The following is a 27500-nucleotide window of genomic DNA, read 5'->3' as shown; positions in this document are numbered from 1 at the left end:
AGAAATGCCTTGATAAAATAATCAAAAGGCTGAGTAAAAATGCGGTCGATTCCGAGACGAGACCTTCAAAAAGTGGTCTTAAGAACAGTCTCGAGACCAAGACCTATCTCGAGTACCATGTACTTGCACTTACAACTTGTTGTCCCGAGTTTGCACCTTCAGGGTTGAAAGCACTTAATGGGAAGTCGCTTTGGATAAAAGCTAAATGACATGTAATGTAATGTAATGTAATGTAATGTAATACTACAACACTGACTTCCACCATTTTGGACTCACCAGCTCTCTTTTCCTTCGAGGGTCAGCATGGTCAAGACAGTTTGCAAGTGGTCATTGACGCAAGTTTAAAGGACAATTCCGGCGCAAAACGAACCTAGGGGTTATTAACTGTTGTGTACCTACTCTGTCTCTCTGGGACATGTTTTCATGCTAATCTAATGAGTTTGGAGCTTTAACGGGGCTACCGCGGACCGCTGGTTAGCTTACAATGCTAGTATATAGGGCATGGGGACACTCAAATTAAATCGCTATTTAATACCACTAAAAAGGCTCAAAACATCACCACACTTTAACGTTAACATAATGAGGGTCCCTAAATGTGAACCGAAGCATTGACAACGTTATAAGTGTACAGATAGTTTATTAAAAAGATAGATTATCAAGACAGTCGCGTTCATGTTTACTTGCGGGAGACATCTTGAAAACCAGTCATGACTAGTCGAACGCCGTGCAGCGTGGAATTCCCATACTGTCTATGGAGATTCCACGTTGCACGGCGTTCGACTGGACCCTAATTATGCTAACGTTAAAGTGTGGTGATGTTTCGAGCCTTTTTAGTGGTATTAAATAGCGATTTAATTTGAGTGTCCCCATGCCCTATATACTAGCATTGTAAGCTAACCAGCGGTCCGCGGTAGCCTCGTTAAAGCTCCAAACTCATTCGATTAGCATGAAAACATGTCCCAGAGAGCGACAGAGTAGGTACACAACAGTTAATAACCCCTAGGGTCGTTTTGCGCCGTAATTGTCCTTTAAATGTCAAAGCTGATCAAACTTGAACTCTGTGTGAAAGCACAGCACACATTTATTTTGCCTGTGTGTTCGAATCCACGGATTCCAATGATTGTTTTAAATTGTTTGATTTCAGTGCAGAAATAGCTTTTATAGATACTAATGTTACTGAGCACTTACCCTGCTTTCACACTGGGTTGCTTTGTTGTCCAAAACACAGTTGGACTGTCCCTTCTCACTCTAACCCCACTGGTCTGCTTTCAGACTTGTTTACTATTGTTCTAATCTGCTGTCCACTGCAGTCCATCAATAAAAGGTGGTTATTTATCATGATTGCCAGGAAACGATAAGGGACACCTGTTTTGACATTTGCAATGAAAATGGAGAATAGCCTATAGATTGGAGGTACCATGCAGGTAACCCTCTTCCAATACCCTTCTTAGAGAAAATAAATGTGTTGTGGTGTCAAGTTGGGCTTGAAAGTTATTCTCTGTTTTTTCCTTTGCTATGAATGCCACTAAACATGTTTCAATCAGGAGAGACTTCGTTGCAGATATGCAAACATTTATTACTAACATATAACCAAACAAGTACAAACATAATTATTTGGAGATTAGACTCCATTGTAAAGGGGTATCTATACAACTAATGTTTAGGAAAACCAAACACATCCCCCAATGGAATCTAGACACTGGTGGTGGTGGTGAGAAAATCCGAAACTTAAATGGGCCGTCAGCCGGGAGAAGACCGATACACCGTCTAAAATGCCTGGAGGTAGAAGGGGAGGAGGCGGGTCGCACTCTCGTCTGAAAATACAACTGACAGAAGCAGGAGAGAGAACAGATTTAAAACATGGTAGTCATGCTATGATTGGATAGAACATAAGTGCCCGATTCTAATTGGTATACAGAACCGAACCACCCACTGCCCAGCTGATCAGTTAAAGAGAATAGAGACAACGTATTAGAAGTCTCCCTGACAGAATTTACGCTGAGCTACATTTTAGTGAAACTTTCATGTGGCTTTTTCCGGGTGTAAAGTGGTTAGCACACACCAAATGTTTCGGCCGATGACGTAGAAAGCCGTGCAGATTTTGACCAGCTCACACCGAGATTGAAGGCAGGACACATTCAGAAACCGTATCTCACTCATAACGGCATGGATGGTTTTTTCAAAGTTTGTATGCGTGTGGAAGCACCAGAGACACAAAATAACTCCCCAAATCAACAGTTTGATCATGTTGGTTAATTTTAACTTACCTGAAAGGAAAAACATGACTTTAATGCAAAGATGATAATCTGTATCTCCACACTTACACAGATACATATTTACATATGCAGACTATCTGATCCATGGGCCGCTGAGCAGTAGGGGGTTTAGGTCAGCGGTGGTAATTAAGTCAGGTCGCTGGCTTTTCCCTTCACCATTTAGATTTGGTAGTCTCAGATCAAACAGGCCACCTTTTGCTCATTAGTTTGCTTGTCTGTCCTCAAACCCACCACACTTTAAAGTGCTCATATTATGCTCATTTTCAATTTCTCATTTCAATTGTATTTTGAGGTTGTATCAGAATAGGTTTACATGGTTTAATTTTCAAAAAACACCATATTTTGTTGTACTGCACATTGCTGCAGCTCCTCTTTTCACCCTGTGTTCAGGTCTCTGTTTTAGCTACAGAGTGAGACCTCTCACTGCTGTAACATCTTTGTTGGCAGTCGCACATGCTCAGTAGCTAGGTAAGATCACATGCTCAGTAGCTAGGTAAGATCACATGATCAGTAGCTAGGTAAGATCACATGCTCAGTAGCTAGGTAAGATCACATGCTCAGTAGCTAGGTAAGGACTACATGAGCTAGCTAGCTGTTTCTCCAACTTCAGCAGTACAAGGCAGGATTAGCCGGGAGAGGGCACACTTCCAACTTAGCGTGGAATACCTGCATAACAGGGACATGGAAGTAGTTCTTTACAATTCATTTTGTAGATTAGGGTGAATTTGTGTGTGTTGTAGCAGTGTTTTGCCATTGAGAACGAGCTAGCATGCTAGCGCTAGCATGCTAACGGTTAGCCCCCTAGGCCCCTCGTCTCAGCTAGTGACGTAGAAAGCCGTGCAGATTTTGACCAGCTCACCCAGAGACTGAAGGCAGGACACATTCAGAAACCATATGGATGGTTTTTTTTACAAGTTTGTATGCGTGTGGAAAAATAACACCCCAAATCCCAGAAAAAGTGGCTTTTTCATAATATGGGCACTTTAATGTTCAGCTCTATATGCACGTCATCCTACCATCGATCTTGTTGGAAATCATTTTGGCAAAAAGTGTCAGATGAATGACTAAAACATAAAATGCAAAGCTTGTATTAGTTTTGTGATTGTGTCGTTGCCTTGGCCGATCATTGTTGTGTATGTCTCAAGGAAGTTTCATGTGTGGCGACAAGAACTACCTGGAGTTAAGACATTATTGAAATAAGATTTGTGTTTAAAAGTAAAGTCTCCAGCTGCTCTGCACTCTGTGGTTTTCAAAGCATTAGGAGTTATTTTGTGATGAAAAGCTGTAATGCACTTTTGTGGAGCCCACTTTGCCTCAAGGAAAACAAACCAACAAACAACAAAGTAGACCCAGAAATAAAATGTTACATTTTCACCAGCCTTAGAGTGGCGCTTAAGTAGATTTTTCCTTTAATATTGTAAAATTAGTTGTAAAGGCCAAAGAAGGGCTGTGGAGAAGAAACAATAACACATTTTTTGGTTAGTGTTTTCTAATTCAGCCGTCTTTGAGGAAGGAATGAGATGTTTTTCAGGAAGACAGAGTCGTATTCATTTAAAAAAGAAATACCAGATTTTTGTCAATCAGGATTTTAAACGATGTAATTCCTGTCAGATACCGACTGAACTCCTGCAGCTCTGCCTTTGAAGCCCTGCTTGTTAACACTGCACGTTTGCAAACCTGCTTGCTGAATATCTGCTGTGTGAACATGTGAACCAGAATGAAGTGAATGATGCACAAACAAGTTGTAGTGTTCATATTATAGATGGCCATGTTCACAGTGGGAATTATTGAATGATTATTTGTGGGCATGGGCTTGTAGATTAAGCAAATATTTCACACAAAATCAATCACGAATGTTTAAATGCAAATATATTTCGTGGAACTTCATGTTATTTTGAATCAGGTCTTATTTCATGTACCTTTTGGGGAATATGTGAGCATATTTATTCAATCGTTGTCCACATGTAGGACATCCTAACAGGTGAGGTAAACTGTCTTAAATCCTGACATCCTAGAGGCATTGGAGTCATTTCATAGATTTAGGGAAGTGTATGAAATGCTTTTAGTGCCAAGACTGAAACTAGAATCAGCTATGCATAACTATGGACCAAAACAGATATGCCACTCAGAGATACTTAAATAATTAAAAAGATAAATCTATAATAGATAAATGTCTTGACGTTGTCTTTACAAGCATCTTATTACGGTCACGCAGGTATTGGGTATGTGGTAAGATTGTAAAGCTCTACTGCTGTAATTTGAACATTTACAAATTATGATTTGATAAAAAGAATATATCCAGATATTAACATAAAGTCAACAACACCACATGTTGCAATTAGGTAAAACTATAGGAAACTAGTTAGCAAGCAAACACGGAAATTTAAACAGATAGCTAAAAGTAATTAATAGCCTGGGAAAACCCTGACAAACTTCCAGCAAATTTGAGATTTACTCTGCAAGTCCGGCTAAAAGTAGTGGCTAAACAGTTCAAATAATTAGTTATGAGTAATGTACTGGATACATGTTTGAAATAGTTAGCTTAAAGAAACGTTAGTGGATAAATGGTTGACATATTCAGTTTCCCTCTAAGTGGTGGTAGTAGTAGGCTAGTAGTAGTATTGCTGACCAAACCAACCTTAATGTTGACAGAATAATTTTATGAAAAACTTGTTTTATATAATGAATAGTGTTATACATTTGCATTAACATTGGAAATCAATGAAGGGATACGTGAGTTCACCTGACAGGGCTGTGGGGGTACCTCGGACCAAAAAGGTTGGGAACCTCTGCTGCAGCTGTCAAACCAGCTCATTTCATTAAAATGATCAGACATTGTTTCGCGAGCGACGTTACTACGTCTGCTCTGGTCACTGAGACTTTGCTCTGCTCTGCCGGCGTCTGCAAAAATAGGCGTCAGTCTAACGCAAATGTTAAATTTCAAGCCAAAAAGAATACTTGGAATTGATGGTGGTGGTAAATATTCATGAAAAAGGACACGTTTGGGAACGGGCAACACAGATTTAGATAATGAACAACTAACCACGTTACACACTGGAACTTTAAACTATACAGACAGACGTCAATACACATGCTAACTTCAAACTGTTACTATAGTACAGATAGATGATCGCTCCCTTTCTCTTGCTCTTAACTCTAAAGCCACGTTTCTCTGCTCAGTTCACCAAATCTCAGTGATAATACATGAAAATGACTCAGTTGGCTCTGCACTGATCTGTCAGAGAGAGGGGAGAGCGAGGTGACGGCGAGGAGGGAGCAGATAAAAACAAGGCTGTAGAGCGAGACGGACACACTGGAAGCTATTAAAAAAGGCCAGAGAGAAAGGGCTACAGATATAGTGCACTAGCCTGAAAGCAGTCTGTTTCTTCTTTTCTAGACTGATTCTGAAACTGTCAACTTACACAATATGTTAAAAAGTATATGAGAGATCAATATCAGAAAATAGAAAAGAAAAAATAGAATAGCCACACCAGCGGAGTATCTATTTTAATCTATTTTAATTTATTAAAGATCAAAAACAATATTTTTTTGTTTATGTCGAAGAACGTGTCACACACATGAGAAATGAACCACATATCGGTGGGGTTATTCATTATCATTATCCAAACCAAGCCAAACATTTATTTAACAATGTGTGTGTGTGTGTGTGTGTGTGTGTGTGTGTGTGTGTGTTTGTCTTCCTGGAGTTCCTTGAGCCATAGTGTTGATGTGATTTTCGAATGTTTGTGTGTGAAATTTCCATATGGATTTGTGTGTGCTGTGAGGGCTGTAGTATGTGTGTGTGTGTGTGTGTGTGTGTGTGTGTGTGTGTGCCAGCCCAGCCTGCAGTCTAGCTCGCGGGCTTCCAGCTCGACTCTTCAGTTATGCCCTGAGCCAAGAACCCGTGTGTGTGTGTCTGTGTGTGTTTCATGGATCTGAGTTTATCCTTTTGCCACAGCTGTTACCTCAAGCAATAATTATGTATTCATGTGTGTGTGTGACTGTGTGTGTGTGTGTGTGTGTGTGTGTGTGTGTGTGTGCGTGTGTGTGTGTGTGTGTGTGTGAATGTGTGAGTGTGTGTGTGTGTGTGTGTGTGTCAGAGGGAGTGGAAACGAGGGTTTAAAAGAATTTCAAGTAGCAGCATAGTAGAGCTGTGTGTGTGTGTGTGTGTGTGTGTGTGTGAGTGAGTGAGTGTGTGTGTGTGTGTGTGTGTGTGTGCATGTAATGTATGTGTGCATGTATGTGTGCATGTATGTGCGTGAGTGTGTGAGTAACTGTGTGTGTGTGTGTGTGTGTGTGTGTGTGTGCGCGTGTGTGCATGTGTGTGTGTGTGTGTGTGTGTGTGTGTGTGTGTGTGTGCATGTATGTGTGTGAGTGTGTGAGTAACTGTGTGTGTGTGTGTGTGTGTGTGTGTGTGTGTGTGTGTGTAACTGTGCGTGTGAGGAGTGGGAGAGGAATTGAGGGTTTAAAAGAATTTTAAGTAGCAGTGTATTAGAGCTGTGTGAATGTATGAATGTGTGTGTGCGTGTGTGTGTGCGTGTGTGTGTGTGTGTGCGTGTGTGTGTCAGAGGGAGTGGAAACGAGGGTTTAAAAGAAGTTCAAGTAGCAGCATAGTAGAGCTGTGTGTGTGTGTGTGTGTGTGTGTGTGTGTGTGTGTGTGTGTGTGTGTGAGTGAAAGTTGAAGGTTTAATATGAATATATATGCATTATTTCACATGCACACTTTTACACTTTGCTCTTTTCGAGCATGACCATATTTCACTGCAAATCTAAGTTAAACACTGAAAACTAACTCAAGATTCATCAAATGTTACCATGAAACTGTGACATCACCTTCAGGTGTCTGAAGAGGCTGGTCTTAGTATCAAGGTTATAATTAGGTTCAGGTTAGGGATAGAGGCTAGGAAATGTACACTTCATGGTCAAAACCAGTGTTGACGAACTGGCCAAAAGCCGGTTAATTAACCCGAGTCGTGTCACTGAACCGGGAGAATCGAGTGTCAATGAACCGACTCACTCCTGATTTTTTACCTCATTCATGACGTTGTCTTTGCTGGTATTCTTCTGCTACTGTGTGTGTAGTAATCTAGCTCATTAGCACCTCCACTGGAGTTTGGTAGAGGTTTTCCACCAGATTTTGGAACCTGACAGCAGGGATTGGCTCCCATTCAGCCACAAGAGCATTAGTGAGACCAGACGCTGATGTTGGGTGATCAGGTCTGGCTCACAGTCTGTGTTCCAGTTCATCCCAAATGTGTTGGATAGGGTTGAGGTCAGGGCTCTGTGCAGTCCTGTCATGTTCTTCCACACCAAACAAAAACCATTGCTGTATGGACCTGGCTTTGTGCACGGGAGCATTGCCATGTTGAAACAAGATAAGGCCAAACACAAAGTTTACTATTCACTGCAGCATTAAGATGAACCGTGATGAGGATTATATCAAATCCTAAAAAGCAACTCTGGTTGTGTGCAAAAGTATGTGGACCCCCCATCCTTTCGATACATACTGTCCATAGTGTGTGTGGCAAGTATACAAGTACAACACGTGTGTGTTTGAGAGAGACAGGTGGAGAAATATTCATAATTGCCAGTCTACTTGAAGGTCAAATATTCAAGACATATTATTACAACAAACCCCATGACAACGACTGAAAACAAATTACCCTGTGACTCTGAATTAGTCAACCCTCTCTCTCTCTCTCTCTCTCTCTCTCTCTCATTTTCTTTAAGAAAATTGTTTTCCTTGTACTGCATTTGTCCAGGTCTGTCTCGTTATCTCTGCCAAACACATTGACTCCCTGTTTCCTTCTCTGTCTCCGTCTCTCTCTCTCTCTGTCTGTCTGTCTGTCTGTCTGTCTGTCTCTCTCTCTGTCTCTTTGTCTCTTTGTCTCTACCTCTCTCTTTCTCTCTCCCACACACATACTGAACAGGGTGAACCAAGAACCATGTTCTTGGCAGCTCAGATCAGTCCTCCTCTGTATTGTTGCTCTGAATGGACAACATGTGACACGTTTTCCTTTCACACACAACACTGATGAGGTGAATCTACGTGAAAGCTGCTCCAGCTCAACATGCAACTGGCTGACCTCGTCCTGCTGTACCAAGTTGCAAAACCCTGGTCATCTTTTATCTTAAACCAGTATATGGGAACAATCAGAACAACTCTTCCTGAGGATCTGAAGCTTGCAGACTCAGTAAAATGTTCATGTGTCTGTCCATGCAATCCTACATTTTGGGCACCATGTGGATGGCCATTTCCGACCCTCGCACACATTTTACGCACACTGATTACTTTATGCCTGTTGTGGCCACGTGGATGTAGAAAATGTGAATTGCATTTAGGTTGATTAGTCTTGACTATCTTCAGTGGGACAAAACCTCTGTGAATTGTAGAAAAGTTCAAGCGAATGCCCATTAAATAAACAAGCTATCTGATCTATTTGTACATACTTTGATTTTGCTTGGTTTGCTCGGTTGCTTTATATTGTTATTAGGCTGGTTGCTTGCATGTAGGATGCTGGTTTGTGTCTTTGAGGTGATTCGTGGCTGCGTGACAGGGAACATTTGTTTGCAGTAGACACAAACAAAGAGCAGCCTGATATGTTATGATCCACTAGAGTTTGGCACCATACGACATGAATAAATCTCTGTTTTTGTTATCTTCGCCGCCACCTTGACTGTGGTGCTGCTACGGGAGTCGGGATGTACAAGCAGGGAGCGAGTGGGGAAAAATGAAGTCCAAACCGGTGTGGAGGTTGTACATAGAAAATAGGGGCGGCTGTTTTAACGTGCACCGTTCAATTGACACGGAGCTGGGAGGGACAATTGTGTGAGATTCAACTCACTTTACTGATAAGGGCACTTTTCTAGTTCCATTTGTTTAATCACTCTAGATCACTTACAGTAATGGCCGTTTACAGTAGATGCAGCGCTCGATGGTGTTTTTTGCCCCCAGCTGCTCCTTCCAGGCAGCGGTCGCAGCGCTGCCTTCAAGGCACCTAACCCTAAACTTAACCTTAACCCTAACTTAACCTTAACCCTAATCCTAACCTTAACCTTAACCTTAACCTTAACCAGTGCCTAATCCTAGTGCCTACCAGGCAGCGCTGTTGCTGGCAAAAAACACAGATAAACAGCCGCAGCCAAGTTTGCGCGCCAATGTGACGTCAAAATGACGTAGATCTCGCTGGCGTGCCAGGATTTTGAGTGCGCGACCAGAGGGCGTGCACCTCTCTATTTCTTTCCAACCCGTTCTCATTCTGAACTCGTAAAATAAGGACGTTTGGACAGTGGCTGTCAGCGTCTGATGCGACGAAAAAGGCGTCTTTCAGCGTGTTTGTGTAACACACTGGGGAGAGCAGCAGTTAGAGAGGATTTAGAGAGTAGTATGTAAGGAGGTTGGTTGGGGGGGTGGATGGGTCAAACACAGGACTTTCACCCAGGAGAGCAGCGTTCACGTCCTGCTGGTCACGCTCGCTATAGTCGCTTTTTACTTTCCTCCCGTGTGTCACAGAACCACCCAAGACCTTTTCCTTAACATAACTACGTCAAAAGGAACGGCAATAGTCCCGACCAAGCACGTTTACTTATAGCGCTAAAGGGACGGCAATAGTCCCGACCAAGAGCGTTTACTTATAGCGCTAAAGGGACGTCAATAGTCCCGACCAAGCACGTTTACTTATAGCGCTAAAGGGACGTCAATAGTCCCGACCAAGCGTGTTTACTTATAGCGCTAAAGGAACGGCAATAGTCCCGACCAAGCACGTTTACTTATAGCGCTAAAGGAGACTTTTAGCGTCAATAAGAACGACAAAGGCACCTGACCAAGCGTCCAGATTTTACGAGATGAGTGTGAGAACCTGTTGTTTTTTCAGCGGCGTGCGACAAGCGGAAACAGGAAGCGTGGACGAGCTGGAGGGTAACGTGATGCCAGGACTCTCAGAGTGACTGCAGGTCTCTCTGGTAAACTTACTGGTTAAGATGAGATCTTTTATGGTGAATGAAAGGCTTGCTCCACCAAGTAGCTCATCCAATCAAATCTAAGCATTGACGTCAACGCTGCTGCTAGGTCTGCTGTCGTTTACCTTTTTCTCCTTCTTCTAGTCCGTAGAAACAGCAAAGTCGGTAGCCTTTCCTCATTAGCGCCACCTCTGTTCAGGAGAAGACTGCAGCTAGTGTCACGACCACCAGCGCCAGTATAAACAGTTACGGCGATCCCATATGGAGCTAAAAGAGTCTCAATAACGATAAATACACACACTACATTCACATATGTACACACAGGATTCATAGATGCACACTATACACAAATGTGCACAAAATTCACAAATACACACACAAAATTTAAAAAGCAAAGAAGATTCACAAATGCATACAAAATTCAGAAATGCACACAAAATTCAGAAATGTATTTCTGATGCAATTCAATTCAATTCAATTCAATTCAATTTTATTTATAGTATCAAATCATAACAAGAGATATCTCGAGACACTTTACAGATAGAGTAGGTCTAGACCAAACTCTGTACTTTACGAAGCCCCAACTATTACAGTGGTTGCCTCAAGAGCAAGCATTAGCAGTAGCTATTGCGACAGTGGCGAGGAAAAACTCCCTTTTTTTGTTAGGAAGAAACCTCGGACAGACCCAGACTCTTGGTAGGCGGTGTCTGACGGCACCAGTTGGGGGAGTGGTGAATGGTGGCAATAATAGTCATAATAAAGATAGTGAAGCAGTGATCACAATGGTAGTCATAGTAGTTCATGTCATAGTAGGGCACAGCAGGGCGTTACGGGGTGTAGTGTGGCACAGCAGCCTGGGTGGATGCGGTTGGACGCGGCAGGACGCAGTCGGACACTGCGGGGAAACGCAGAGCGTAGCAGGGTGTAGTAAGTCCATAGCGTCAGCTGCACCCAAGACCCCGGTGTAGGTGCCACCCAATTCCAAGGCGATGTTCTGGGTGAAGAAGAAGCAAAGGGACTCCGGGGAGAAAACTCCCCAGAGCTAGGTTAGTAACAGGCATTTATGGGACTAAGATGCACACAAAAGGAGACAAGTGAAAAGAGAGAAGAGGGAGCGGCTCATTGTGTCCTTGGAAGGAGCTTCCCACAGCAGTCTAGAGTTATAATAGCATAACTAAGAGAGGCAGGCTAAAGAGAGGGGCCCTGGACCGGGCTCGTACTCTCCCCTGCCGGAACGGGCTTGTACTTCCTGCCTCCCTCTACTCTACTCTACTATGCTGCAACTCCTCACTCCCTAACTATAAGCTTTATCAAAGATGATGGTTTTCAGTTTATTCTTAAATGTGGCGACGGTGTCAGCCCCCCGAACCCAAGTTGGGAGCTGGTTCCACAGGAGAGGAGCCTGGTAGCTGAAGGCTCTGGCTCCGATTCTACTTTTAGAGACTCTAGGAACCACAAGTAGCTCTGAGTTCTGGGAGCGCAGTGCTCTAGTGGGACAATAAGGTACTAAAAGCTCTTCTATGTATGATGGTGCTTGACCATTCAGTGCTTTGTAGGTCAGGAGAAGGATTTTAAATTCAATCCTGGATTTTACAGGAAGCCAATGCAGAGAAGCTAATACAGGAGAAATGTGATCTCTTTTGTTAGTTCTTGTCAGAACACGTGCTGCAGCATTCTGGATCAGCTGGAGGGTCTTGAGGGACTTATTTGAGCAGCCTGATAGTAAAGAATTACAGTAGTCCAGCCGGGAAGTTACGAATGCATGGACTAGTTTTTCAGCATCGTTTTGAGACAGGATGTTCCTGATTTTGGCAATGTTACGAAGATGGAAAAAGGCTGTTCTTGAGGTTTGTTTTAAGTGGGCGTTAAAGGATAGATCCTGGTCAAAAATGACTCCTAGATTTCTGACAGTAGTGCTGGAGGCCAGGGCAATACCATCTAGGGTAGCTATATATTTAGATAATGAAGTTCGGTGGTGCTTGGGTCCCAGCACAATAACTTCCGTTTTGTTTGAGTTCAACATCAGAAAATTGTGGGTCATCCAGGATTTTATATCTTTAATGCACGCTTGAAGTTTAGCTAACTGACTGCTTTCGTCTGGCTTGATTGACAGATATAATTGGGTGTCGTCTGCGTAACAGTGAAAGTTAATTGAGTGTTTCCTAATAATATTGCCTAGAGGAAGCATATATAAAGAGAATAGAATTGGTCCAAGCACTGAGCCTTGAGGAACGCCATGGCTAACTTTAGCGTATTTGGATGGTTTATCGTTAATATTAACAAATTGGGATCGCTCAGAAAAATAGGACTTAAACCAGCTTAGTGCGATTCCTTTAATGCCAACTAAATGTTCCAGTCTCTGTAAGAGGATGGTATGGTCAATAGTGTCGAATGCAGCACTAAGATCTAATAAGACAAGTACGGAGACAAGTCCTTTGTCAGCAGCAGTTAGAAGGTCGTTAGTGATTTTCACCAGTGCCGTCTCTGTGCTATGATGCATTCTAAATCCTGACTGAAAGTCTTCAAATAGACTATTTCTATGCAGAAAGTCACACAATTGATTAGCGACTACCTTCTCAAGGATTTTGGAGAGAAACGGGAGGTTAGATATAGGTCTATAGTTGGCTAAGACCTCAGGGTCGAGAGTGGGTTTTTTCAGAATAGGTTTTATCACAGCTACTTTAAAAGACTGCGGTACGTGACCCGTTAATAAGGACATATTGATCGTATCTAGTAATGTGGTGTTGACCACGGGTAGTGCTTCTTTAAGTAGCTTCGTTGGAATGGGGTCTAAGAGACAGGTAGTTGGCTTAGCTGAAGAGACCCTTAACATTAATTGTTGGAGGTCTAAAGGATAAAAGCCGTCTAAATAAGTATCAGGTCTTATCGTTCTCTCTAGCCCTCCTGCGCCCAATGGTGAGTCGTTGGAAGCTGTGGGCAGAAGGTGATGAATTCTTTCTCTAATTGTTATAATTTTATCATTAAAAAAGGTCATGAAGTCATCACTGCTCAGAGCTATAGGAATAGATGGCTCAATAGAGCTGTGACTATCTGTCAGCCTGGCTACAGTGCTGAAAAGAAACCTTGGGTTGTTCTTATTTTCTTCTATTAGTGTTGAGTAATAGTCTGATCTGGCATTTCTGAGGGCCCTCCTATAATTTTTTAGACTATCTTGCCAATCCACACGAGATTCTTCCAGTTTGGTGGAACGCCATTTACTTTCAAGTTTTCGTGAGATTTGTTTTAATTTGCGAGTTTGGGAGTTATACCAAGGTGCTAGTTTCCTTTCCTTCATCATCTTCTTTTTGAGAGGAGCAACCGAGTCTAAAGTAGTCCGTAGGCAGGCCGTAGCAGCGTCTACAAAGTTATCAAGTTGGGAGGGACTAGAGTTAACATAACAGTCCTCTGTTATATTAAGGCAGGACATTGAGTTAAGTGCTGTTGGAATAGCTTCCTTAAATTTAGCTATAGCACTGTCAGATAAGCATCTAGTGTAGAAACTTTTATTTAATTTCGTATAGTCTGGTAGTAGGAATTCGAAAGTTATTAAAAAATGGTCTGATAATAAAGGATTCTGCGGAAATACTATTAAATCGTCAATTTTGATGCCATATTCTAGCACAAGGTCGAGGGTGTGGTTAAAACAGTGCGTGGCCTTATGCACCCTCTGACTGAAACCAATAGAATCTAGCAGTGAATTGAAAGCAGTACTAAGGCTATTGCTCTCAATGTCCACATGGATATTAAAATCACCTACAATAAGTACTTTGTCTGATTGAAGGACTACGCATGATAAAAACTCTGAGAATTCAGATAAAAACTCAGAATATGGACCTGGTGCTCGGTAAACAACAACGAATATAATTGGCTGTACTGTTTTCCATGTTGGGTGTTGAAGATTAAGAACAAGGCTTTCAAACGAGTTATAATTTAGTTTAGGTTTAGGATTAATTAACAGGCTCGAGTCAAATATGGCTGCAACTCCCCCTCCTCGGCCTGAGCCTCGTGGAATTTGGGTATTATTATGACTGGGAGGAGTGGCTTCGTTTAAACTAACATATTCGTCATGGCCCAGCCAGGTTTCGGTGAGGCAGAATAAATCAATGTGGTTATCTGATATCAATTCGTTTACCAATAATGCTTTCGATGACAGAGATCTAATATTTAATAGTCCACATTTGATTTTCCTATTCTGTTCTGTCGTTGCAGTGGTTGTTTTAATTCCAATTAGGTTGTTTAGTATAGCACCTCTTTTGTTAGCGTTTGGTTTAAACGGTCTCAGTCGGGGGACAGACACGGTGGTTATGGGATTATGAATGGGTGATTGCTCTGAAGGGAGCACAGAGGGGCGTGTAGCGCTGTATCTCTGATTATTGACTTTGGGAGAGTGTGTCTGGTCAGTGTGCTTGTGGGAGTGTTTACGGGATGTAAACAGTCAATCAGAGGTCTGGGTATGCAGGGCGTGGTGCAAATTTCCACGTAGCATCTGGCTTCCGCGTGTATTGGGATGAATCCCATCCCTGCTGAACAGGGAGCCACGTTCCCAAAACAGATTGAAGTTGTCAATAAAACCTATCCTGTGAATACTGCATGTGAGCTGGAGCCAGGTGTTAAGGGAGAGTAGTCTGCTAAAGAGGCCTGATCCGCGACCTAGAGATGGAAGTGGGCCCGAAATAAAAACCGACTTCCCAGTGCTTTTTAAAGCCTCAATGAGAGTGGTAAAGTCTCGCCTTGTGCGCTCACACTCCTGAATCCGAGTGGACATGTCGTTATGTCCACAATGGACCACGATGCGTTTGATAGAGGTCGGAAATGAGGGTATCAGGTCCATAACTTTAGCCAGGATGTCTGCAACTTTGGCTCCGGGAAAACAGTGTGTGACAGCATTATGAAACCGTAGGTCTCTAGTGATGGAGTCCCCAATAATTACTGTGGTTAGGGGGAAGAGCGGACGAGGAGTGGGGGGGTGTGGGTAGCCGGTGACGGGAGCAAAACAGTCAGTGTCGGTTTCAGATGGGCAGGGAAAAGAAGAGGAAGAATGCTTACCGTTCGGTTGTGGAGATTGTTTTTGAGGAACGTTGTCATTTGGCCGATCCAGGCAGTGTAGGCCACCGGACCGTCTGACTACCGCATCCCTCAGAAGCTTTCGCCGCGCGGTAGCAATCGTCTTCCGTGACGACGGCTGGTCAGTCTGCTTTGAAGCGGGGCGAGCCCGGTGAGCCGCACTGGCCACCACCGGCTCCGACTCCGACAAAGCATTGAAGCGGTTGGAGAGGCTGAGGGCAGGAGGCGATGGAGCCCTACCCGAGGCTCTCTTTCGGCCGCAAACCACCTCAGTCCAGGGTGGCTTGATAACCGGTGTCGAGCAGGACGATGGGCGTGGGCAGGCAGCTGGGTCCCATGGCGCGGTATCCTGGAAGGCCGCCGAGAGAGATGAGATCCGGAGCGACTGATTATGAGCCACGTCCAAGCAGGCGGTTAACAAAGCATCTTTGGTTTTTAAGTCCTCGGAAAGCCGACGAACATCTTCCCTGAGGTCAGCAATTTCTTTGTTTGTATTATTGAACAACGAGGAAATCCTGAGGGGGAGTGGGGACTCGCCAGGTGTAGAGGTTGCCATGAAGCTAGCGTTAGTTTAGCCGGTAGGCCTAGTCTTGATAAATTAGCGTGAGGCTAATACTTACTTACACGTAAAAATGTATCTTTGGTTTTAAAAACACTTTATTAGTATAATAAAAAACTAGGCGATAGAGCCGACTGTTAGGTAGGAGGTTGAAGGCAGCTACCGGCTGCCTCGTCCCCGCCGACTGCTGTCGCTTGTGGATGACGTGCAGCAGCTCGTCATCCAACAACACGCATAGTGCAATGTATGAATGTATCATTAAAGCATGAATGTATCATTAAAGCATTATTGTCGATGCACACACAAATATATCTTGATTTACAAACTGCTTGCGGTCTGTGAACTTCACTGCATTTGTGTGTGAATTTTGAGACTGCCCTGACTTGGCTCGACACACAATTGCCTTTTTTTTAAACAGGGAATGATCTACAACCAATCAGATATCTCCCTTGTTTTAGCCAATCACAAGAACGCACCCCACGTGGGGGATTGTTTACTTATAAGCCAATCACATGAACGCGTTCACACAGCGCTATATGAATGTGGTGCGGGCGCAGGCTAAGTGGTGGAGTCATTCATTCTCGTAGTAATTCACGTAATGCTTTGCTCAACTTTAGGAGCTCCTTAAATTTTTTCAATTTTTGTGTGTATTTGTGAATTTTGTGCGCATTTGTGTATCCTGTGTGTGTATTTATGAATCCTGTGTGTGCATATGTGAATGTAGTGTGTGCATTTATCTTTATTGAGACTCTTTTAGCTCCTTAATCCCATGACGTCACACTGGCAAGCGCCAGGTTGGGAACGGCCAGTGTACTTAACGTTTAAAGTGCCCATATTATGAAAAAATCACTTTTTCTGGGATTTGGGGAGTTATTTTGTGTCTCTGGTGCTTCCACACACATACAAACTTTGATAAAAATCCATCCATGGTGATTAGAGTGAGATACAGTTTCTGAATGTGTCCTGCCTTCAGTCTCTGGGTGAGCTGTTCAAAATCGGCACGGCTTGTGACGTCACAAGCCGAAACGAGCAGGCTAACCGCAACCATTAGCTCGTAGCGTTAGCATGCTAACGCTATGGCTAATGCTAGCATGCTAACGCTAGCATGCTACCTCGTTCTCAATAGCAAAGCACTACTACAACACACACAAGTTCACCATAATCTACAAAAGAACTACTTCCATGTGCGCCCTCATTTAGAAGTCTCCCAGCTAATCCTGCCTTGTAACTGACCCAAGTTGTAGAAACAGCCTTTCTTTTACTGTCTATGGAGCTAGCTAGCTGACATGATCTACATCTGAGCTACTGGGCATGTGCAGTGCAATCAAAGATAGTACAGAAGAAGAAGAAAAGAGGTCTCACTCTGTAGCTAAAACAGAGACCAGCTGAAAAGAGGATCTGCAGCAGTGAGAGAGAGCGGTGCAGTACAACAACAATATGGTGTTTTTTGAAAATTAAACCATGTAAACCTATTCTGGTACAACCTTAAAATACAATTATGAACCTGAAAATGAGCATAATATGGCTGCTTTAAGTACACCACTCTAGTGTCACTTTCCAGGTCTATATTCATTTTGTATTCATATTCCAAATGAATTTCTTTCTGTCTGCCACTTCTATGAGGCTTGCTTTTCAGTGTTAGGTCTCCCTTATAGAGAAAGAAAAATGTGTTGTGGAGCAGAACAGTCTTGTCATTTTAAAGGTCAGCGCTGTGTGTGATTATATAGGAGCCTCGTGGTATACTATCAGCGTTATTGGCTATGGGAATACTGACTATAAGCCCCCAATGATTCTGTCTATCACAGTATTTACACCTTGTGTTGTACGCACAGTTCATGGAATTGACTAATCCCAAAGCTGCTGCTCCTCGTCTGTTCGGTTTATTATTTTGAAGTGTTTCTCCCGGCCAGCTCCTCTGTGGTGGAATGACCTTCTCTCGCTGAGGATGTAGTCACTCTTATCATCTTCCAGTCTGAAAAGTTAACTTTTTATGATGTACTTCACATTATCCTCTCTCTGCTGAGCCAGAGCCATCAGATCACCCTCACTGCTTTCTAAAATCCCCCTGATACAACCCCTATCTTTCTCAGCACTTCACTAATGAACATGATGAGTATTTGGGTGGAATGAAAACATATTCTACTGTTATTCTTCGTCATTTAGGGTACTTTTACAAATTAGTGTTTTTTTTTGTTTCAACCAAACTCTGGTGTGTTTGCCAATTTGGTTCAGTTAACTTAGACTGGTGTGAAAGCTGTCAATCTTATGCTCGGTCCTAACCATGGGCATCGATTTCGGTGGGGACGGTGGGGACGCGTACATATCAGATTTCGTCATTTTGTACACACCACCAAGTTCATAACACGTAAAATTCTTGAGCGATAGATGCCAACAAATCCACAAAAATCTCTACTATCCCCACAGGGCACACACACACACACACACACACACACACACACACACACACACACACACACACACACACACACACACACACACATACACATACACATACACATACACACACACACACACACACACACACACACACACACACACACACACACACACATACACATACACACACACACACACACACATACACATACACACACACACACACACACACACACACACACACACACACACACACATATTCACATACACACACACACATACACATACACATACACACACACACACACACACACACACACACACTCACACACACATACACATACACACACACACACACACACACATACACACACACACACACACACACACATACACACATATACACACACACACACACACAGACACACACACAGACACACACACACACACACACACACACACACACACACACACATACACACACAGACACACACACACACGCACACACGCACACACGCACACACACAGACACACACACACACACACACACACACACACACACACATACACACACACACACACACACACACACACACACACACACACACACACAGACACACACACACCCAAAAATCCACATAGGGAGGTTGTCTCGCGTGTCACGTTTCCTAAACCCAACCCGTCTGCTGTATACGGCGTAAACATACACACAGATAGCTCAAAATGCGTCCAGATAACACGCCACTTGGCGTGTATGGTTACGAATCATGCTATCACGTTGCAAAGGGAGTCCAAGCTGCATTTCCCTGGAGCCCTAACAGTGAAGATTATTCTGGAGTGTAATAATGTAGCGCAGCATTTGGTAACTGACATGAATCCAAACTAACGGCTTTGAATAACTCCAACTGGAATCTGCACTTCAATGCAAAACCCGTTCAAATCAGTATAATTGATCTTGTGATGTAGAATCCAGGGAGCCCACTTTAAAATGCACACCTTTAAAATATTAAACCTGGCTTATAGCAGGCAGTATATGAAGAAGCAGAAAATACAGAGTTACATCAATTAGACATGCGCCTACTAAAGGAGCTCAATGGTGTTTAAGCCCTTAACGTCTCCTTTCAGGCAGCGCTGCGACCGTTGACTTCAAGGCACCTAACCCTAATCTTAACCATTGCCTAATCCTAGTGCCTTCCAGGCAGCGCTGCCTGGAAGGAGACCTTGGGGGCTTAAAACACCGATTAACACTAAAGGAGTGATGACAGAGAGATGCAGCCACACAACAGGGAGCAAATAGGAAGTGCAGAATGATGAATCTCTCCTCTGGATGAATAAGTTGCTGTAGGTATCCAACGCATTCTCATGAACGTATGATATCGTATGAAAATGTATGCACACCAAAACATATGATATCCTACGAAATTAGGCTGCGAGCTCCATGATGCCGAGCGGCAGTTGCTAGTTGTTTAAGCCGCTGCAGAGCTTCGTGACCCGGGCTACAGTCCTCCGTTGCATCAGCGGTAGTTGGTGGATCAGTTACCCAAAAATAGGTGACTTTGAGCCAGGTACAAAGCACCGCGAGCTGCTGGTCGTTTTGGCCGACATTACGGTTCAATTTAGTCCACAAAATATGAGCGTTTTGCCGCGCCAAAAGTTAAGATTAGGCAACAAAACGACTAGTTAAGATCAGGAAAAAGATGGTTTGGATTAAAATTAGGGCTTTCAAAGTAACGCGTTAATTTCGATTAATTAATCTGAGAAAAAAAATAACGCTGATTAATCCATTCCATATTGAGGTTTGACCCGGAGCCGTTCTAGCCACCATTGGACTGTAAAATGAAGGAGGGAGACGAGAATGTTCTGCCTGGATCATTAACTGGAACATTTACTTGTAAAAATCTTCTTCCTGCCAACCCTGGCTACCGAAATCTGGTGCCACTGATATGTCTGCTCTTCTCTCTGATGCTCTGAAGACGATACAGGAAACACAAACACCGCTGCACGGGACGCTAGTTAACACTATACTCAACAGCAGCTAACGTTAGCCTACCGCTAGCTAGTTAACACTATACTCAACAGCAGCTAACGTTAACCTACCGCTAGCTAGTTAACACTATACTCAACAGCAGCTAACGTTAACTTACCGCTAGCTAGTTAACACTATACTCAACAGCAGCTAACGTTAGCCTACCGCTAGCTAGTTAACACTATACTCAACAGCAGCTAATGTTAGCCTTCCGCTAGCTAGTTAACACTATACTCAACAGCAGCTAACGTTAACCTACCGCTAGCTAGTTAACACTATACTCAACAGCAGCTAACGTTAACCTACCGCTAGCTAGTAGCTGGATTAAACACGGTTAACATGCTGACAGCTAACTCTAAACGGTCTAAAGTTTGACTGTGTTTCACTGTAGTGGATTCACCACCAGGATGTAACAATCTGCAGCTGCTGTTGTCGGAAAAACAACACAGACGGTCAGTGTTGCCAACTCTTTTCCAATGAAAGTCGCTAGCACCAGCTCCAAAAGTCGCTAAAAGTCGCTAGATTACGTCATACGCTCATTTGCATATTTTTGACGTCATTACGCAATCATTTGTATAAAGCTTAGTGGTTGTGTCAGCAAGGTAGATAGAAAGAAATAGAACTCTTTAGCCACAGAATTTATTTTACCTTATAACTATTACTTAGGTAGCCTGTATTTGAAGTAAAAAAAATGAAATTCTACAAAGGGGGGAAAAAGATAGAGAATTCTCAAAGAAGGTTGGCTCGCCCAGGTCCAGGCCAGCTCAGCGGCGTCTTTCTCCCGTCGCGTCCCGCTGTCTCTCCTACCTACACCGGCCTCCACACACCCTGCCCCTTTTAACTACCTGCACATTGTGCTCAGAGCTGCTGCACATGAGGAGAGAGTGGAGAGGCTGCTCCGCTGCTCCTCAAGTCACAGAACAGAAGACTGTTTTGCTGGACAATAGTGACGACTTTTCTACAGAAAGTCGCCAGATTTGACGCTAGTCGCTTTTTTGCAAAAAAGTCAATAAGGGGGTCTGAAAAGTCGCTAAATCTAGCGACAAAGTCGCTAAGTTGGCAACACTGCAGACGGTGCGTTCAATGAAACTGGTAAACTACAGCCTCATGGTGCATTTGAAGTTGTTGTAAATGTCCTTTTCCCATCTGGTGGTTGTTTTTGTCGTTCAACAGCAATTTACTAGTGAAATAAGTTATTGTTATTGTTATACATTATTATTAAATCATTTAATTTTGACCATATGGCCTTAGCAATAAACAAGCCGTTCTTTAATGTCACCAACTGTTGTTTAGTACCTTTTTTTTTTTTTTTTCTTTTTTTACTTTCTTAAAAAGTATCGGTCCAGGCACCGTTAATTATGTATGCGATTAATTAATTACAGAGTATGTAATTAATTAGATTACATTTTTTAATCGATTGACAGCCCTAATTAAAACACTCCTAAGGAACACGCATCTCCTGGGTGAAAGGCTTTAGTTTCCCAGGAAGTGAACTCTGCTCCCTGGCTTGAAGGTCCTGCTTGTTTACGCCCACCCATCCAACCCTACCTCCTCGCTACGTGGCCAGCTGCATTCTTATACAGCGGTAAACAATGTAGTGAATACAGCAAAATACAACGTGGAATGCTAATGAAGTTATAGTTGTGATATTTCCAACAGTGCCTAAAGACAGTATTTGTATTATGTATAATCACAGTCCGCTGTGGTGTAATCTTTAATTGGTAATCCTACTTACACAGAATCACAGAGAGATGCTGCCTGTATGATGTCATTTTGGTTTAATTAAACACAAACAGGAAATAAAGCACAATTGAGTGTAAAGTTTGGCCAATGAAGCTGCTAGTTCTCTTCTCAAAGCAGAACTCAGAAGGTAGAAATGTTAATGGATGTGAATCGTTAAACTCAGAGAGTTTATCTGAATGCTAACACACACACACACACACACACACACACACACACACACACACACACACGCACGCACTCTCACACATACACACACACACGCACGCACTCTCACACATACACACACACACGCACACACACACATGCACGCATACACACACATACACAGACGCACACACACACATGCACGCATACACACACACACACACACACACACACACACACAGAATACGTGGAGACCACAACTATCTGTAGTGTGATTTTGGTCGATTTCATCGATCTGTGCTGGACAGAGCACAAGGTCTGCTTCAGCTGGCAGGGAGTTGCTGGTTTGCTCAAGGGCACCTCAGCAGCCCGGACATGGAGACCTGATTGGTTCTGGCCAGACTCAGAGCGTCAGGTCACCTTACAGTTTTCAGGACAACCAGTGTAAAGGGTACACAAAGTCAAAAAAGGTACATTTTATCACAGAAAATCTAAGAAAGAATCCAAAACACTGTTGGATAGAAAGCCCGGAGTGTGCCGCCGGAATAATTACAGTTTACAATTTTACGGTTTAATTACATTCACTGAATAAATTAATTAATATATATATATATATATATATATATATAAATATATATATATATATATATATATATATATATTTTATATTAGAATTAATTACATTTGCATTTAAATTAAAGACTATATATATATAGCCTATAATTTAAATGCAAATATATATATATATATAGGCCTATAAATAATTTATGATTCATTCATATATTTGTAATTTATGAGTCTATCTTCTTATCAATTAGTAAAAGGATCACACAATAAATCTTAAAATGACTTTTGAGTTGTATTTGTGTTTACTGGTTGTGTCTACCCCGTTCAGATCCCCCAACCATCCCAGTGGACAACTTTTTTAGGATGTCTAGAGATGTGATTACCACGGCAACATGCAGTCTGCGGAAATGAAAATGAAGAATGAAAATAAAACGCGTGTGTTAACACATCTCCACCACTAGGGTTGGCTATCGTTTGGGTTTTTTCCGATACCGGTGCTTAAAACGCTACTCTTGAAACGGTGCCGGTGCCTAAACGGTGCCTGAACCGAAATATATATATAATATATTTATAATGTATATAATATAAAATATAAAAACGGCTTGTTTATTGCTAAGGCCATGTGGTCAAAATTAAATGATTGATTAATAATGTAATAACAACTTATAACAATGACTTATGTCACCAGTAGATTGCTGGTAAAAGACAAAAACAAGCACCAGATGGGAAAAAGGTATTTTACAATAACTTTGAATGCACCACAAGGCTGGCGAGTTTCAAGTGAACGCACCGTCTGTGTTGTCAGACCGTTACGTCCCGCTGTTAGAATCCTCTACAGGAAATACAGTCACACTTTACACCGCTTAACATAAGCTGTCAGCATTTTAACTGTTGGGTTTAATCCAGCTGCTAGCTAACGCTAACGTAGCGTCCCGTGCAGCGATGCTTCTGAACAAAAAAAGTCAGGCACCGAAATGAGGAACCGAAATGTTCGTTCTTATTCGGTCTCATCACTACCGTTTACATTGGAACTGGTTCCCTATTGGCACCGCGTTTCGGTACCCAACCCTATCCACCACTAGCAGAAAAAATGATAGAATAAAGATAATAATAAGAATACATTTTGCTAAATATATATATATTATTTTTTTTGGGACAGTGAAGCACTTTGTGACTGGTGTCTGAGAGAGGTGCTATATAAACAGGGTTGGGTATGGTTTGGTTTTTTTCCGATACCGGTGCTAAAGCGGTACTTTTAAAACGGTGCCGGTGCCTAAACGGTGCCTGAACCGATACTTTTTAAGAAAGTTTAAAAAAAAAGAAGAGTACTAAACAACAGTCGGCGACATTTAAGAACAACTTGTTGATTACTACGGCTATATGGTCAAAATTAAATGATTTAATAGTAATGTAATAACTATAACTTATAATCAACAATCACTTACTTCACCAGTAAATTGCTGTTGAATGACTATTTTACAATAACTTTGAATGCACCGCGAGGCTGTAGGTTACCAGTTTCAGTGAACGCACCATCTCTGTTTTTCCGACGTCGTCATCTGCTGCGCTGCAGAGCAGACTGTTGAAATACAGTCCCACTTTACACTGTTTAACGTTAGCTGTCAGCATTTAACCCTGTTTAATCCAGCTGCTAGCTAAAGGGAGGCTAACGTTACCTGCTGCTGAGTGGAGTGGAAAGTCAGGCACCCAAATAAGGCACCGAAATTTTCGTTCTTATTCGGTTACTACCGTTTAGGTCGGAACCGGTGCCCTATTGACACCGCGTATCGGTACCCAACCCTATATATAAATAAACGTTGCTTGCTAAATTCTGCAGATATTCATTTTGGATCACCACTGAAAAATGTAAAAATGGGTCCGATATTTACTGTCATCTGACTTCACCCAAATGTATGTATTTGATTGGATGTCAATAAGCCAATCACAGCTTTCCACATCATTTAAAGTGGACTGCAGTACAGCCCCACCCCCTTTTTCAGCAAGCATGGCCGACCTTGAAGAAAGTAGGAAGCGTAAGGCACATTTTAATCTATTAATCATATTGTTAAAGGTCCTTATTTGTGTTTAAAGTAAACACGAGGTGTTATATTATATGTTAATGTCAAAATATCTTAAAGATTTATAGCTTTTAGTCAGGATTTTTCCCAAAAAATATATCTATTGGAATGGTCGGGGGATCTTATTGTCACCAGAAATAAATGTTAATTAAATAATACAAAATATACATGTGATGTGTTTTAAAGCATTGATATGAGTTAAATGTGCTGTGATTGACACGCAGTTAGACACCGGCCCTGATTGGTGCATCTGAACAGTTAGACACCTCCCCCGGCCCTGATTGGTGCATCTGAACAGTTAGACACCTCCCCTGGCCCTGATTGGTGCATCTGAACAGTTAGACACCCCCCCCCCCGGCCCTGATTGGTACATCTGAACACGCAAAGCATCCTGGGAAGGCGGCGCTGCATTTGAAAAAATGCTGCGCGTCCAAAAGCTGGCCGATGCCCATCTTTATGTAAATTAATCCGTTGAACGCGACGCGACTATCCAGTAGAAGTAGACGAAAATCTTTTAAACTGACCTTTGTAGATCTGAAATGAAGACAGATTCAGCAACTGCACGGCCGATTTCTCTCTTCAAATGTTTTCAGAAACATGTTTCGGTGAACTATTTTAGTCCAATATGAGATCGTATTCTCAACGAGCCGCCATGACAGTCTGTTGAAATTCTCGAGAAGCCACACCCACGTCAGGCGTTCGTCCAATCAGCTGCCGGTCAAGGGCGTGGAGCATCAACCATGGATGACGTCGCAACACCACGCTTCAGTCGTGTCGGACAAATGGATCTCTACCGTTACCTTACTGCACCTTTAACCATTCATAAAAATAAATAACCTCATGTTTTTTTTTAAAAAAGGTCTCTTTAGACCAGGGGTCACCAACCTTTAGAAACTGAGAGCTGCTTCATGGGTACTGAGTCATACGAAGGGCTACCAGTTTGATACACTCTTCTGAAATAACTAATCTGCTCAGTTTGCCTTTAGTTAAATATGATTATTAATGATTAATGATACTCATCTATGTGAAGACACTGATCACGTTAATGATTTTTCACAATAATTATCAACAATGACTTAACAAGGTGGGAAACAGATAATATCAATATTCAATTTTCATTAATAGAACAGGCCTGAGGGCTCCTCATGTGGTCCTTGGGGGCTACCTGGTGCCCGCGGGCACCGTGTTGGTGACCCCTGCTCTAGACTTTAGGCTGATGCCATTTTTACTATTAAGGGATTTCTAACCTTCAAATTCTCCGTCCAAATAACACATTGTATTTGTATAATTGTTAATGATTTATGAGTGCATTAAGAGTAGAAATCCATTATTATAATATTTGGAACATAATATTCCATCCCTCATTGCCTTCAAGTTATCTTGTTAAATTTTAATTTTTAAGTAGATTTTCTGCAGAAATGGAAGTCTTGATGGTAATTGAGGATAAAAATGACTATGATATGAAGCTCATCTGAATTGAAAAGCTAAAATATGCATTAAAACCACCAAGTAGGCTCTCTGACTCCTACAGTGCTTACAAGCTTCATCCTGATTTATGCTAATGTCTGCATGTATCAGCAAACCATGAAGCCCAAAAGGAGAAGACTTCTAAAGCTAACTTGCTCATAGAGAATAAGATCATTGGGCTCAAACATTTTGGTACACAGTCTCTTTTAGTGCAGAGAGGAAGTCTTCCTCTGTTATTCCACCCAAGGCTGTTTTTTTATTGAAATCGGTGCATTTTCATGTACTTTTCTTTACAACGATAACAAGTAACACATGTGTAAACGTTGGTTATTACAGAGAGCCTATTCATACTGTGGCTTATATTCCTCTTTGTGTTGCCTGTTATGTAAGGGTTAATACCCTTCAAGGTGTCTATTGTCAGGTATTAATGAACTTCAGGACGGTTGCCTCCGCCGAAGTCCATTTATACCTGACAATGGACACCTCGAAGGGCATTAAACTGCTTATACCATGTTCACTTGCCAAATACATCGTCATATATATATGAGGGTTTGACTAATACCTGGAACAGTCCGTTTTTCGCTGTGAAACAAAATCAGTTCAGAGGGGAAGTGTAACTAACTTCTTACAGTGTGTGTGTTAGCTCCATCCTGTTCATTCATTCAGAACCGTAAACAGTCAGTTTCACCGTAACTCCAGTAGGTGTCCTATAACACTTTTTATGGACACCCTGCAGCCAATCAGAATCAAGTATTCACCCAGACCATGGTATCAGCTGAAGTACAGACCAGTACAGAAAGAAGAATTGTGAGATTTCTTCAAGGAAGACCTTGAATGGTTTTATAAATATCACACACACCCACACACACACTTAGTGTGTTTCACTATCTTTGTGGGGACCCGTCATTGACATAATCCATTCCCTAGCCCCTTACCCTAACCTTAACCATCACCACTAAATGCCTAACCTTAACCCTTACCCTCACCCTAACCATAACCTAATTCTAACCCTAATCCTAAAACCAAGTCTTAACCCTCAAACAGACCTTTAAAGTTGTGGGGTCCGGACCCCACAAGTATACTGTATTCCCGGTTGTTGACCCCATGAATGTAGTTAAACAAGAACACACACACACACACACACACACACACACACGCATGCACAGAAAGTTGCTTTAACCTCAGAGAGAGAGAGATGGAGAGAGAGAGAGAGAGACAGA

The 27500-nt window shown here is 42.3% G+C and overlaps 1 protein-coding gene across 3 annotated transcripts in view; it reads left to right on the top strand.

Annotated features, from left to right (window-relative positions):
- Window positions 1-27500, top strand: part of raly (RALY heterogeneous nuclear ribonucleoprotein) — a 218710-nt gene that overhangs the window by 94012 nt on the left and 97198 nt on the right. The gene's annotated exons all lie outside the window — the stretch shown is intronic.

Source organism: Sander lucioperca, chromosome 6 (genome assembly GCF_008315115.2).
Source record: "Sander lucioperca isolate FBNREF2018 chromosome 6, SLUC_FBN_1.2, whole genome shotgun sequence".
Taxonomy (NCBI): domain Eukaryota; kingdom Metazoa; phylum Chordata; class Actinopteri; order Perciformes; family Percidae; genus Sander; species Sander lucioperca.
Note: the sequence above shows the minus strand (reverse complement) of the source record. Positions and strands in the feature narration are given on the sequence as shown.